Here is a 13,586-nt window from a genome sequence, read left to right as displayed (position 1 = left end):
AAAGAGAACAGGGCAGCAGAGGACAGAAGGCGGTAATGGTACTGAACGGAAGGAGAGTAGGGGCCGGGCCTTGCGGGACAGTTCTGTGAGCATCAGGATCGGTTGGTGGAGGCTCAGGGCCACATAGGGGCTCTGCTGGATGTTCTTGAGTGAAGTGAAAGAAGGCTTTGGGAAGCCATGGATTTGGGCTCCTTTGAGACCTCTACCGGGAATTTCTCCAGTCGTCCACAGCTCAGCAGCCACTAGGTTGGCTCCCCCGTTCAGGTCAGGTTAGGGACTGTAAATGACAGATCTTACCACCCCTGGAAAGGTTATCTGTTCCATGTCCCACTTTGAGCCAAACCATACCCATAAGCCTTGGCTGAATTCCAGAAGGCTCCATCGGTCATGAGGGGATGATCATAAAGCCAGCCTGCGCTGGAGAGCATGTGTGGGAAGTAGAGTCCCAGGCCTAAGGGAGGCCAGGCTAAACACTACCTGCTTCAGGGTTAATGTTATGACAAAAGCACCTGCCCTCCCCTGTGCTACCCTGCTGGAGAGTGAGAGGGACTTGGGAAGAGGCGGCCAGCAGAGGTGCCAAACACTCAGGGCTGGAAGCAGACCATGAGTTGGCCCACTAGGCCTTACCTGTGGGTGCACAGAGGCAATGCATCTTCTAACCACTGGTACACTAATCTCTGCTAGGACAGCACCTATGGCCCGTGGTGGGTGGGTCAATCTTACCCTCCCCTGTGGCCTCACCACTTATAGACATACACACACACACACACACACACACACACACAAACACACGCACGCATGCACACCACTTTAGGGATGCTCCTGGTGGCTTGGGCCACTTTTGGTAAGCTAGGTTGCATGCCGGTCTACCTCCTGCTCTCTCGCCTGAGATCCGCCAGCCAGCGGAAGAAGCCCTGAAGCTGGAGAAGGGGAAGGTGTTGTGAGAGTGTGAAGTATCCATTATTCCTTTATGAGCCAGGGGCCGCCTCTGGTCGCCTTCCTGGCAGCGGTAGGTTTGAAGGCGGAGGAGAAGCCGGTTATTTTCGTTTACCCAGGCTCCTGTCTCCAGGAGTGGCGGTGGGGGCGGACAAGGCTACGTGCTCTCCGGCAGGCATTTGTGAATGGGCCCCAGCTCCCAGGCCAGCCCCAGCAGGCGGCCCCCCCAGGACGCGCTGACTCTCACTGGCTTGATGTCGCTTTTTTTCTGGTGTTGCGGTAGCTGGGTGGAGGAAGCCTTCTTCTGGCCCAAGAACAATACCAGGGTCAGCGCAGGGACCTCCCTCCTACACCCTCTTCCTTCCATTGTGAGCTGCTACACAATCCCAGGCCTCGAAGTCCTGCCCAGCCAGTTGGGGGCTGGTGGTGTCAAGCCCTAGAGAGATCAGCAATATGTGTGATGGTGTAGTCACCTGAGCTGGGGGTCTTGGGGGAAATGTGGGGCCAGATCAAGCATATTGGAATGGCTGCGATGCTCCCGAGCTTTGCAACGGGATGCCAGCAAGATGGGGCCTGTGCCTGAGGCCTCTTCTGGCTGACCCAGAGAGTCAGAGCACACTTCATGCATGCATAGAACAAACAGGGTTGCCCCTTCCTCGTCACTGGGTGTGCACATTACCCTAATGTGCTCCAGCCCCTAGGCTGAACACACACTTTACTCAACTCTGCATCAGGTTCTCAAAGTGGGGTTCCCCTTCATCAGCATCAGAATTCCCCTGGAAATTTATCAGTACAGATTCCTAACTCCTGGATTTCTCTTCCCTCCAAGTGAGCTAGAAGCTCAAGGTTGAACCCAGATCTGTGAACCCAGAAGTTTTCACAGACTTCCACAGGACTCTCATGAAGGCTGCCATTTGAATTTTCCCTCGTGGTGCTGGCATTAGAACCCAGGACTAGGCATATACCCTATTACTGTATCCCTGGGCCTCATACTTGTAATATCAGAGCCAAATAACAAAAACAGCAAATGTGGGTTAATTTGTTGGGTATAGGGCAGGGTGGGGTATGTGTGAAGCATTAAGGCAGGATTTGGGTGTACGTAGCCCAGGTTGGCCTCAAAGTGTTCATACGGCTGCTTCAACTTGCTGGATTATAAGTATGTACCCTGTACGTAGCAACAGCTCTTAATAACTTGCTGATAATTTACTAAGTGGTTGATATAACCTAACCCTGTCTCCCTCTATCAGTGGCTAAGATTTTGATTGCTTGGTTGTTTTTGTTTGTTTTGTGTGTGGGTTTTCTTTTCTTTCTTTCTTTCTTTCTTTCTTTCTTACTTTCTTCTTCATCAATTTTCTCAAATGAAGGGCAAAGAATCCTGCTGTATTTGGTGACCTGGGATGGAGATTTGTGAAGGGTTAGGGGACACAGGGAGGGCACAGCCCCCCAGTGTTCTGTTATTGGCTGTGTAAGCCTTAGAGCCCTGGCAGAGCCCTAGAGACCAGGGCTTCTGGGAGGCTCCTATTGTCAGGGCCATTGAAGCTCAGCTCAGCCATGTGAGGGAGGCTCCTATTGTCAGGGCCAATGAAGCTCAGCTCAGCCATGTGAGCGTCAACTGGGTGGAGAGTTGGTGGCAGTTGGTCCATACATGGAGGGAGACTGTGTAGCCATTCTGGGGAGTTTCCTTCCTTCTGCTTCTGCTCATGCTTCATGTATGCGGACGAACTGTCCTCCATGTGCACTGGACGGCCACCGACAGTGGAAGATGCTGCTCCCAACCTCATCGCTTGTCAGCACAAAGTCCTGCCTCTACACACTGAGTGGCAAGCAAAAGCCAACCCAGGAATAAACCAGCAAACAAATTTCTGTCCCCAAAGGAAGCTATCATGAGCTGACATTAGAGAGGCCCCGAGCTCACTGCAGAAATCAAGTAGCCGGAACTGAAACAGTCTGGCCTTGCCCTCTGTGGTCTCACTTGGTGAGCAGAGGGCCCTACTACAGATATTCATTTCCTGTCTCCCCCACCCCCGCCCTACCTTATTCTTCCTGTATAGGCTGCACCATGCTTCTGGGTCCAGTTTGTCATGCGTGCATGCGTGCATAACCACACACACACACACTCGCTCTCTGTGTCTTTGTCTGTCTCTCTCTCTCTCTCTCTTTCTCTCTGTCTCTGTTCTCTCTCTGTATCTGTCTCTCTCTTAAACACACACACACACACACACACACTGTCCTCAGCTGAGGACTTCTGAAGAAAGGACTTGTCAGATGATAAAAGCATTTTATATAGTTGTATGTTCTTCAAAGACAAGGGTTTTCCCTTTTGGCTCCAGTCTGAAAAGCTTAGAAGACAGTTCTGTGTAGAGCGAGTGGCCCTGCCCAGTTCCCACAGACCCAGGCATATGTTTCTGTCACTGATGGAGGATCTAATGTGCCATTCTGATGCGATTCCCAGAGGGAATACCAGAGCCTGGTGGGATCTGGTAAAAAAGAAAATGGCAGCCGCCTCATCCACTGAGACAAGATCAGCCCTGCAGCCGGACACCTGCTCTGAGGATTCTGTGCTAGATGTTCACAGGTCCCTATTGCTCCAGGGAGCCCAGAGCTGTTGTCAGAAGGTCTGTATTGAGCAGTCAGTAGAGCATAGGCCAGCTTTCTGCCACCCATGTGACACTGACTTAGGTGGCCTAGCAGCTACTGTGCCTCACTGCTAAGGTGTGTCAGATGAAGTGACTCTGACAGTCAGTTCTTCCCACCTCACAGTAGTGAGTAGCCTTGTTCACGTAAGGTTCTAAAGAAGGAAAGGAGGAGGTTGTGGCCACACTTCATCCTCGGAGGCAGTGGTTCCCAACCTTTGGGGTCCAAACCCTTTCACAGCCGTCACCTAAGGCCATCTGAAAACACAGATTATTTATATGACCATTCATAATGGTAACAAGATTACAGTTAGAGTTACGAAGTAGCGATGAAAACAGTTTTATGGTTGGGGTCACCACAACATGAGGAACTGTGTCAAAGGGCTACAGCCTTGGGAAGGTTGAGAACCACTGTTCTACAGGGTATGAGCCCAAAGAGTTATAATCATCTAGTTCTGTTTCCAACATGCTTTTATAAAAATTAAATAACTCTGAAAGGTCTATGTGTTAGGTTTCTATCACTATAACAAAAGTACCTCATCGCTCAACTTTTAAAAGGAAAGATTTATTTTAACTCATGGTTTAAACCATAGTCAACTGGCTCCATCGCTGCGGTGAGGTAGAGCATCACTGGGGGATGTGTGGTGGGTCAGAGCCATCTCCCCTCAGTGTTCTTAAATATCCTTTTACCTAACCACAGCTTAATGGCCAAAACCAGGAGGTGAACATCGATAGACTGGATCTTAGTCTATAGATCTTATTTAAATTTTGCCAGTTAACCCATTCATGCCCTTTATAGATGAAGGTTTTTTGGTTTTTTGGGTTTTGTTTTTTGTTTTTTGGTTTTTTTTTTTTTTGAGGAGTTGGGTTGGGTTGTTTTGTTTTGTTTTGTTTTGTTTTTTAAATCTTTTCTTTGTTTTATTTTGCTTTGCTTTTGGTTTAGAACCCAAGATCGTATTTGGCTTTCAGTTATCTAAAACTATCCAAAGCATATCTCTTCCCTCAACCTTTCTTCCAGTGGCCTTTGCCATTTTGCAAGGGACAGCCTAATTACTTCCCATAATGCTCCTTGATGTGGGCTTGACCGGTGATTCTCCATGATCAAACACACACAGGCTTTAAATGAATGCCTTGGAAGAGGCGCCTTCTCCTCCTCCTTGGTGCATCAACCAGGAGGCAGGGGGATTGCAGGAAGGGACGCTGAGCACCTGGCCAAGTCAGTGACCCCCCCACCCCCAGGACTCAACACTGGGGAGTAACATTTTCCCCTTCATCATTAGGCAAGCAAGGAGCTATTTGAATCTGCACAGAGGCACAGTTTCTAAGACATTTACCCACTCGTCTTGTAAGCACAGGAACTTGAGCTTCTCCGCAGATGTCACAGTAGAAAACAGGCCTGTCTGGTGGTGTGATCTGACGATCCCAGGCAGCCAGATCCTTGTGGCTCCCTTGCCACCCCATTTAACATACTGGGGCGTGTTCCAGGCTCACAAGAGACCTGTCTCAAGAAAACAAGCTGGGACAGCACCTGAGAAACATCTGAAGTTGACCTCAGGTTTCCCTACACAAGCACACAAGTGTGCGTATGCACCTGACACACATACACCCATGCATGTGAACATGCACAGTCATACACAGCACAAGGAAGGGAAGTCAGAACAAGGGGGAACAAGCAAGACTCTGCTCACAGTGCTCTCCAGGGGCAAGTGGAGCCGATGATTGTTTGGGAGTCAAGAGATAAAGTAATCCATTCTCTTAATCCACAGAAGAAAACTGGCCCGTGGCTAGAGCCCCTGGCGCGTTGTCATGGGGCTAGAGGACAAAGGGAACAATCTGATATACCTGAAGGCCAGATGTAGGGTTTTTTTTTTTTTTTTTTTGCCTGTTCTTCAAAAGCTTTAGGAAAGGACACATGGACACACACAGACACACAGATGCACTCACGCGTGCATGCACACACGTGTGCACGACAGCACACAACAATTTTACGCATCAGTAGAACGACACATAAGGCAGAATAAGAACCATCATCCAGCTGTCTGAGGTCCCTGGGAAAATCTAGGCTCTGACCTTACAAATGTTGAGGCTGAACACAAGAACCGCCAGCCTAGAAGGTACTTAGGGACCCAAGGACAATACTCTTAGGATTCCAGCCATCCCTAGTCTACCTTTGAACTTGACCTCTTTAGTAGTCACACTCCTGCCAGCAAGCCTTGAGAGTCCTAAGAGCTGGGTTCTAGTCCTAAAATACCCCTGTCCAGGGACAGGGCACTCAAGTGATGCTCTGTCCATACTGGAACCATAAAGTCACTCGAAAGGTGTTGTTAGAGAAAGATGGCAAACTGACTGCAGAGGAGAGAGCCATCCCCCGAAAAGCTACTCTCGCAGACTTCCAGGCCTCGAAGTATCACTACTCTCTTCCGTGGCCACCTGGGACTCTCCCCATTTGTGTTACTAAGAAACATGATCCCTCCCCATCCCCATGAGTGGCCTGGTCCCAGAAGGCCGCATGTAAAGTGCAAGCTGTCCTGAGAACCACATGTGTAGAACTTCTAGTAACTTTTAGTCTTCCTATTTGAGAGTTCCTCCCATCTGGAAATGTTTAAGTGGGCCAGGACACCCTTAAGTCAGATTGACGATCTACCCTGGAATAGCACATCATAACCTAGTTGCTAAGGGGGCAGTCACCTGAGAACTTGAGGTGCTGACAGAGGACTCTTAAGTGGCCTGAAGGGCAAAGGACTATGGGAATGGCCCTAGTTCCTGAAAATACTTCATTTCCAGCTGGGTACTTTGAAGGATTTGTCCTATGAGCGTTGTCACCTGGGACGTTGATAATGTGAGCTAGAAATGTGTTGTGCTAGGTTGACCTAAGTGGGTAGGAGAGGAAGGGTTAAGGGAAGGCTCAAGGGTAGGAAGTCAAGGCCGAATACCCAGACCAGCCGCAGAGAACATGGAAAACTTGGCTGCCTCAGCCTGGTGGCCAGGTGAAGGAGCGAGTGGTGCTCTGTCATGTAGTGGAGAGGTGACACTTTTTAGACATGCATCCTGAAGACAGTCTGTCCATCACCACTCTGAACACATCATCTAAAGAAGGAGACAGGGCTCTAATAAAGAAGGGCTGTCCCCAAGACCACACAGCTAGTCCACCCTGAGATTTGAGGCCCAGGGTTCCCAGGCCACTGTGTTTCTCCAACAGCCTACTGTTTCTTTTATGATCCTGGCTGTTTGGTCGTTGAAAGGGGCTCACAGGACATCTGTTTAATAATTCATTCTAGAATTTCTGAGGGATCATGATCAAGTAGGTGCCTTTGAAAAGATTTCAGCACTAAAGTGTCTGCACATAAAATGTTCTGTAGAGAGGAAAGTAGAAAAAGAAAAAAGAAAGGAAGAAGAAAGAGAAAGAATCGTTCTGCCACTCACCTCCGCAAACTACCGCCCTCTGTGAACCCGGTACCGCCCTGCGCATGGGCCCCAAGCGCAGTGCTAACAGGAGCCGCTGACGGGCAGTCCCCACCCAGAACCAGGGTCTCCCTGGGACCCTTCTTTAGGTTTCATGTGCCCAAGGCTCTCACAGAAGGTCAGCACGGAAGACGCACTCATAAAAACACTTTTCAGAAATGGTTCTTTTCTGCGTTGCCCGTTGCAACAACCTGCCGTGTCACGCTGCTTCAAGCCCTCTGTAGCTCTTCATGCTGTGCCCCTGAGGACGCTGGGAGTTCATAGTTTAGCCGGAAGAAAAGCATGTGGTACATGGACCAGTGTGGCCCCTGGTCAATATGGAAACAATGAATATACAGTCTTCTTTCGTTAATACACTTAACAACCTGTGGATGAAGTTGTCAATGAACTCAGCCTGTGACCAAGTGACCACACCTCTCTCAGGGTTGCGTGCAGTTTGGATGTGCAATGTCCTGGTCCCACTTTTAAGCAGATGGCGTTTGAGTCGAATATCCAAGCCACTTACTCGTTTTCTAGAAAGCTGCATCTGGAGATTAGAACACAGCTGGCTGAGGATGAGAACCTTGTCTGGGAATATGTCTGCCAGCCAAGAAGGCAGGACACCCACTGTGCCCCTAAGGGTGAGGGAGTCGGGAGGTCATAAAGTTCCATACCGGGAAGGACCCTTCAGAGTCGTCCAGTGTAATGCCATTCTTATAAAAATAAATAAATAAAAAAATATCAGGGTTAACTTTTTATTATGTAAAAAGGTTTTTTTTACTTATAATATATTTTGATCATACTAATTCCCCTCCCCCAACTCCTCCCCTATCCTCCCCAGCTCCTGACTCTCTCTCTTTCTCTCTCTCTCTCTTTCTCTCTTTCTCAAAATATAAAACAAAAACAAACCAAAAACCAGTAAAACAAAACAAAGCACATACAGCACATACAGCAAAAACATGTAATCTCTTTTGTTGTTGTCGTTGTTGTTGTTGTTGTTGTTGGCAATACTCTTGCAAATGGGGCCCGCCCTGAAGTATAGCTGTCCTATCTGTGACATCCCACTGGAAAAAACAGATTTTCTCTTTCCCAGCAGTTATCATCCACAAATGGCTTTTTGGTTAGGGTGGGTGTTTGTCCAGTTTGAACTGGTGCAGGTCTTTTGCATGCCGCCATTGTCTCTGTGAGTGCATATGTACTTCAGCTCTGGTGTGTCTGGAAGATGCTCTTCCCTTCGAGTCCTCCTCTGGCTCTTACGGTCTCTCCACCTCGGCTCATCTGCAAAAATCCCTGAGCCTTGGGGGTTGGGGGTGGGGGAGAGGGGTGTAGCGTGTAGGTGTTGATGAAGACATCCCATTTAGGGTTACGCTGAGTGCTCCGAAATCTCTTACTCTGCACATTGCCCAGTTGTGAGCCTCTGTTAAGTGCCATCTGCTGAGAGGAAGTTTCTCTGGAGAGAGCTGAGTAAAAATGTTGATCTACGCGTCTAACAATATGTAACTAGGAGTCATTTTATTGATATGTTTCTTTAACAGGGAAATAGTAGTAGGTTTCCAGGGCCCATATTCTATCTAGCCTCAGGTTCTTGGCCAGTTTAGCAGAATTAGTATCGGATATATGGGTTTCATTTTATGGGCCTTTAAAATTCAAGTTTTAGACAGACTGACAGATATGGTTGACCCCAAAACATATGTGCCACTATTGCACCAGGATATCTTGTGGACAACTCACTGTGGTTTACAGGGTTTGAAGCCGGGTAAGACGGACGATTATTTTCATCCGGGTTTGAAGCCGGGTAAGACAGACGGTTATTTTCATCCTCTGGTTGTGTACAGAGTACCTTCCAGCACCTTGAACGTTAGTATGGTTGAAGCTTCTAGTTGGGCACCAGGTCAATTTCCATATCTTTAATAATATAACTAAGTGGGATCTTCAGCCTTAAACATCAGATTGTGGAGAACAACCAGCGGCTTTTTCAAAAGCATGTGACATTTGGGGGCTGGGATCTATGGGACTCCATCCGTTCATTTTTTTGCAGCTGGAAAACCTGAAGCCCAGACAGCTCCTACTCTGTGCCCAGAGCATCCGCTCTCCCCAGTTCTGAGCAGATGAACAATTTCTGGAGTCTGCTGTGGATCAGAGGTCACTCCACCCTGGAAGAGGCAGCCAGAAGTCAAAGTGTGTGTGTGGGGGGGGGGGCGGGGGCACTAGCACAAGGAGATGTGCAAGGCTAAACGAGGCTGCCAGGATTCTGAAATTCCTGAGTGCTCGGCCATGCCCCAGCAGCTTGCCTCATTCACCTGTCCCAGATGATGTCATCTCCTTAGAAGCATATTCTTTTTATGGAAGCCTAAGTCAGATTGTGAGCACAAGTCAACACTCTAAGGCTCACTTGAAGGAATTCATTACAAAGATCCTGAGTTGAAAGTTGCCCGTAGGAAGCAAAAAGCTTGTGATAGAGCCCTGAGCCATGGTCTGTAAGTTTTACCTGGCCCAGCTGATAACATAATGATTCAGCTGGTCCAAGGCTGCCTGTGTGAGGGACAGTGCTTGCTGTTCTATTCATATGACACACACATACAGAGGGAGAGGGAAGGAGGGAGGGAGGAGGATCCAGGAGACAGAGCTCCCCCACCAAGATCCCATGGGTGTGTTTTACAAACACGCCAAAAATGCCCGGAAACCCCATTGTGGTTTTTGCACCCTCCAGACCATTATTTCAGTATACCCGCCAGGTCAAATAGAAACATTCCCTTGGCAAGAAAGGAAAAGATGTTCCTCTCTGTGGTCCTCCTGCCAACACCAAGAGGAGCATTGTTCTGTCAGGCTGGCGTGCCGTGAGTCAGGCACATGCCTCCCTCCCTTCTGCAGGGTCCTTTGAGGACACCCGGAAGGGCAGTAGCCTTGGTGGCCGGCCCACAGGTGAGGGTGTCTCTCTCCTGAAGGAGGATGCTTGACTCCAAGAGCCAGAGAGGACAAACCCACAGACAGGAACACCGGATGGTTGGAGTCCCCGCTGTAGAAGGGGCTCACGTCATAGAAAAGTAAGGGATCAGGATCCACACTTCCAAAATCCCAGTGCCGTGGCTTTTGTCTTTTTTTGGATTAGTCACACCCAGCTTTGAGTGACACTCATTATTCATGTCCTTTAAGAAATCAGGCTGTGTCAGAGCAGGGACTGGGTCTGATTTGTCACTTAATTTCTGTCCAAGGCCTGTACCCCACCTTTTGTTGTGCTCTCTACATAGTCTTATCCTCAAACATTCGTAGGCTGCCCACCCGCTAGCCCCTGCTGCCTCCCTAACCCCGCAGTAGTCCTTCTGATCTCTGGCCATCGTTAAGGCCACCTGGTGTGTGTTTGGGTCCTGTCCTGATCAATCTACTCCACGTGATTTACAGAGGGGCACTTCCCCAACCATTTGACTGGTCTGTTCCATCTTGACCTCCCCTTCCCTCCCCTCCCCACCCCCACCACCACAGGACAAATCTTCCATGGTGCATGTCATCCCATGTACACCCCGTCTCTCTTGTCCAGCTTTGGGAACCGCATCTTGCCTGTCTTACACCCTGTTTAATGGCTACAGTGGCCTCTTGTGGGATCCTGTCTGCACCCGCAATGCATCCTAACCTGGTCCCTGGCACAAGGATTGGCAGTGGATGCAAACATAGGTGTAAGCAACTCTGGTCCACCCTACATCATCCGAGGACCCCAAGGGCTGAATTTGGCCCTGACCTGGCTCTTCCAAGCTGAAAGGCATTGACAAAGTAGTTAGACTTCTGTTTTGTTGTATTCAGAAGGAGATGGCCAAATCTCCCTGCTAGCTGCTGTCCCTGATCGTTGTCATGAGGATGAAGCAAGCCTGGGAGAGCCTTTGAAAGTAACAAGACTCCAGTGCAATCTCAGGGCTTCCATACGAGCATCAGTGAGTTCAGGGCAGCTCCCTGGGGTCTCCTGGGAACCACTTGCATCCAGCACTGTGCACGTGCTTACAGGCAGACCAAACACACTAGTGGTAACATGGGCCTCTTCCCTCTGCATTTTTATAAAGTGAATCGGGCGAAGGAAATGTCTAGGAATAGACAATCTTCCTCAACTCCCCCAAAATAACTTCAGTGGAAACAATTGTGGTAACATTTCACTCTGATGTATTGTTTCCAGCCCTCTGCAATATGGGAAAAGTTCTCCCGTCACTGCCAACTCAACTGGGAATCAACTGGACTTCCAGGGAGGCCTGGAAACAAAGGGGACTGAGCTTGAGGGCTGCCCTGGTGTCAGGGCCTGCTGGTGCTAGACAGTCCCAAAGCTGTATTCACGTTTCTTCTTCCTCTCTCCTTCCCTTTGGGGATATGTTGGCTTGACGCCTTTGGATTTTCCCATGGATAACGTCTGGGGGACATTCTCAGAGGCGTTTATTAGAACTGCACATGGTTGTTCAGAGCTTCCTCTGACCATACAGACCAGAGCACTCAGTGGCACCTTGCTCCTACACCAACCCAGTCTGCCCGCCTTCCTGCCTGGCTTTTGCCTGCGTAGCTCTGTGCAACCTCCAGGCCTGCTCAAGGCGGAGCCGCCCAGCCTGCCTTCCACTCCCTTTTTGCTCACCTCGCTGATCTGCCCACACCAAAGGAACAACAGCACCTTCACTTGGTTTTCTCTCCAGCACTGCTTTCCCTGACTTCGGAAGCATCCCTGGCCTTCCACAGGCCTGGGAGACAGATAAGACTGAAAGCTTTTCCTTTCTTTCCTTCTTCTGTTTACTGCCCCCTTGCAGAGCACCCCAAATTCCCCAGAACTTTGTTCCTACCACCACAGCCTTTCAAAAACAAAAACAAAAAGCCCTCAATTCGTTGTGTGAGTAAATGCAATTTAACTTATGTTTACCATATAAAAGCCATGGTAAACCCTTTTCCTATTTCTTGTTACACACACATGCACACATTAATGTGCGTGCTCAACACACACACAGACACATGCATACACACACACAGACATATACACATGCATATACACGCACATACACATATGCATACACAAACATATATACCATACACACACACATTCAGAGACACACTCACACCACACACACACACACACACACACACACACACACACACACCTAGTTCTTTCTTGCCTCTGAAGCCTTCCTTAATTCTCCCAGCCACAACCTCTCTGCTTCAGATTCTCCCACCCCTTCAGAGTCTCAGATGTCTCCCTTTTCTAAGAAAGCTTCCCTGACTATTCTGATGGAATATTCTGGAATCAGTGCTTTTTTTTTTTTTTTTTTTTTTTTTTTTTTTTTTTTTTTTTTTTTTTTTTGAGTACATGACCTATCCTCCCTCATCACGTTTCCCACTCTGGAGCACGTCCACACAGTGCGTGGATCTGGTTAAACATGCAGATTCCCAGTCAGAGGACTTGGGGAAGCCCCAGACTTCTTTATCTCTGTCCAACCCCTAGGCACACTGTTGCTGCTGGCAACCTGTGAACTATATTAAGCCATAGGACCTGGTGACAGCGAATTCCAGATTTTCCTGCACATTGAAATTGCATTAAAAACAAACAAATGATCTGAAGCCAGGCAACAGTGGCACACGCCTTTATAATCCCAACACTTTGAGAGGCAGAGGCAGGCGGATCTCTGTGAATTCTAGGCCTATTGGTCTATAGAGCAAGTTCCAGGGCAACCAGGGTTACAAAAAGAAATGCTGTCTCAAAAAAACAACAACAAAAATAATTGATTGAGATGGGTACCAATTTCCTACCTTAGACATTCTGACTTTATTGGCATGCACTGTGATATCTCAGAGTGATTGTAACAGAGAGAAGGGGTGGAAACAGAAAATGTGGGCCCGGCTATTTTTTCTTTTACCCACATTTACTTTGTCTCCCTTGAGTTTGTGTGTTGTATTGTGTGAGTGTATGCATGAGTATATGTGAGTGTATGTGTGTAAATGTGTGTGAGTGTGTATATGTGTGTATATGTATGAATATGTATGTCTATGTATGTATGTGTGAGAGTATGTATATCTATGTATGTGAATGTGTGTATAAGTGTATATACTAGTGTGTGTGTCAGTGTGATCAATGTGTATGAGTGAATGTGTGTGAAAGTGTGTGTATGTATATGAGTAAATGTGTGTAAGTATGCATGTGTGAATGTTTATGTGTGTGTGAGTGTGATTGATGTAAGTGTGTGTGTATGTGTGTGTGATTTATGTGAGTGTGTGTGAGTGTGATTTATGTGAGTGTGTGTGAGTGTGATTTATGTGAGTGTGTGTATGTGTGTGTGTGTGTGTGTGTGTGTGTGTGTGAGTGTGTGCTGATTGGCACACTACATATCAGGCTCTTTGATAATTAACTGATGATTAACAAGTATCAACAGAGCCCTTTCCTTCCTAAGGAACCCTACTATGTCAGGGTCCATCTGTAGACCTTCCCAAGCATAGTGAGATCTACCTGATACCCAGTTTACCCATGGTGCTCTAGGAGGCACGGTTTCAAAGACCTGTCTTAATGTAGAAGGAGAGGTTGCGGGACCTGTTTCTCACTTTCTCCACTGACACAGAGGAGAGGGC

At 48.2% G+C, this 13,586-nt stretch overlaps 1 protein-coding gene across 5 annotated transcripts in view; it reads left to right on the top strand.

Annotated features, from left to right (window-relative positions):
- The window catches only part of Ctif (cap binding complex dependent translation initiation factor), a 273,785-nt gene that overhangs the window by 107,972 nt on the left and 152,227 nt on the right, over positions 1-13,586 (top strand). The window lies entirely within an intron of this gene.

The sequence above is a fragment of the Mastomys coucha genome, unplaced genomic scaffold (genome assembly GCF_008632895.1).
Source record: "Mastomys coucha isolate ucsf_1 unplaced genomic scaffold, UCSF_Mcou_1 pScaffold13, whole genome shotgun sequence".
Classification (NCBI taxonomy): Eukaryota; Metazoa; Chordata; class Mammalia; order Rodentia; family Muridae; genus Mastomys; species Mastomys coucha.
The sequence above is the reverse complement of the archived record's forward strand: the minus strand, read 5'-3'. Positions and strand labels throughout refer to the sequence as shown.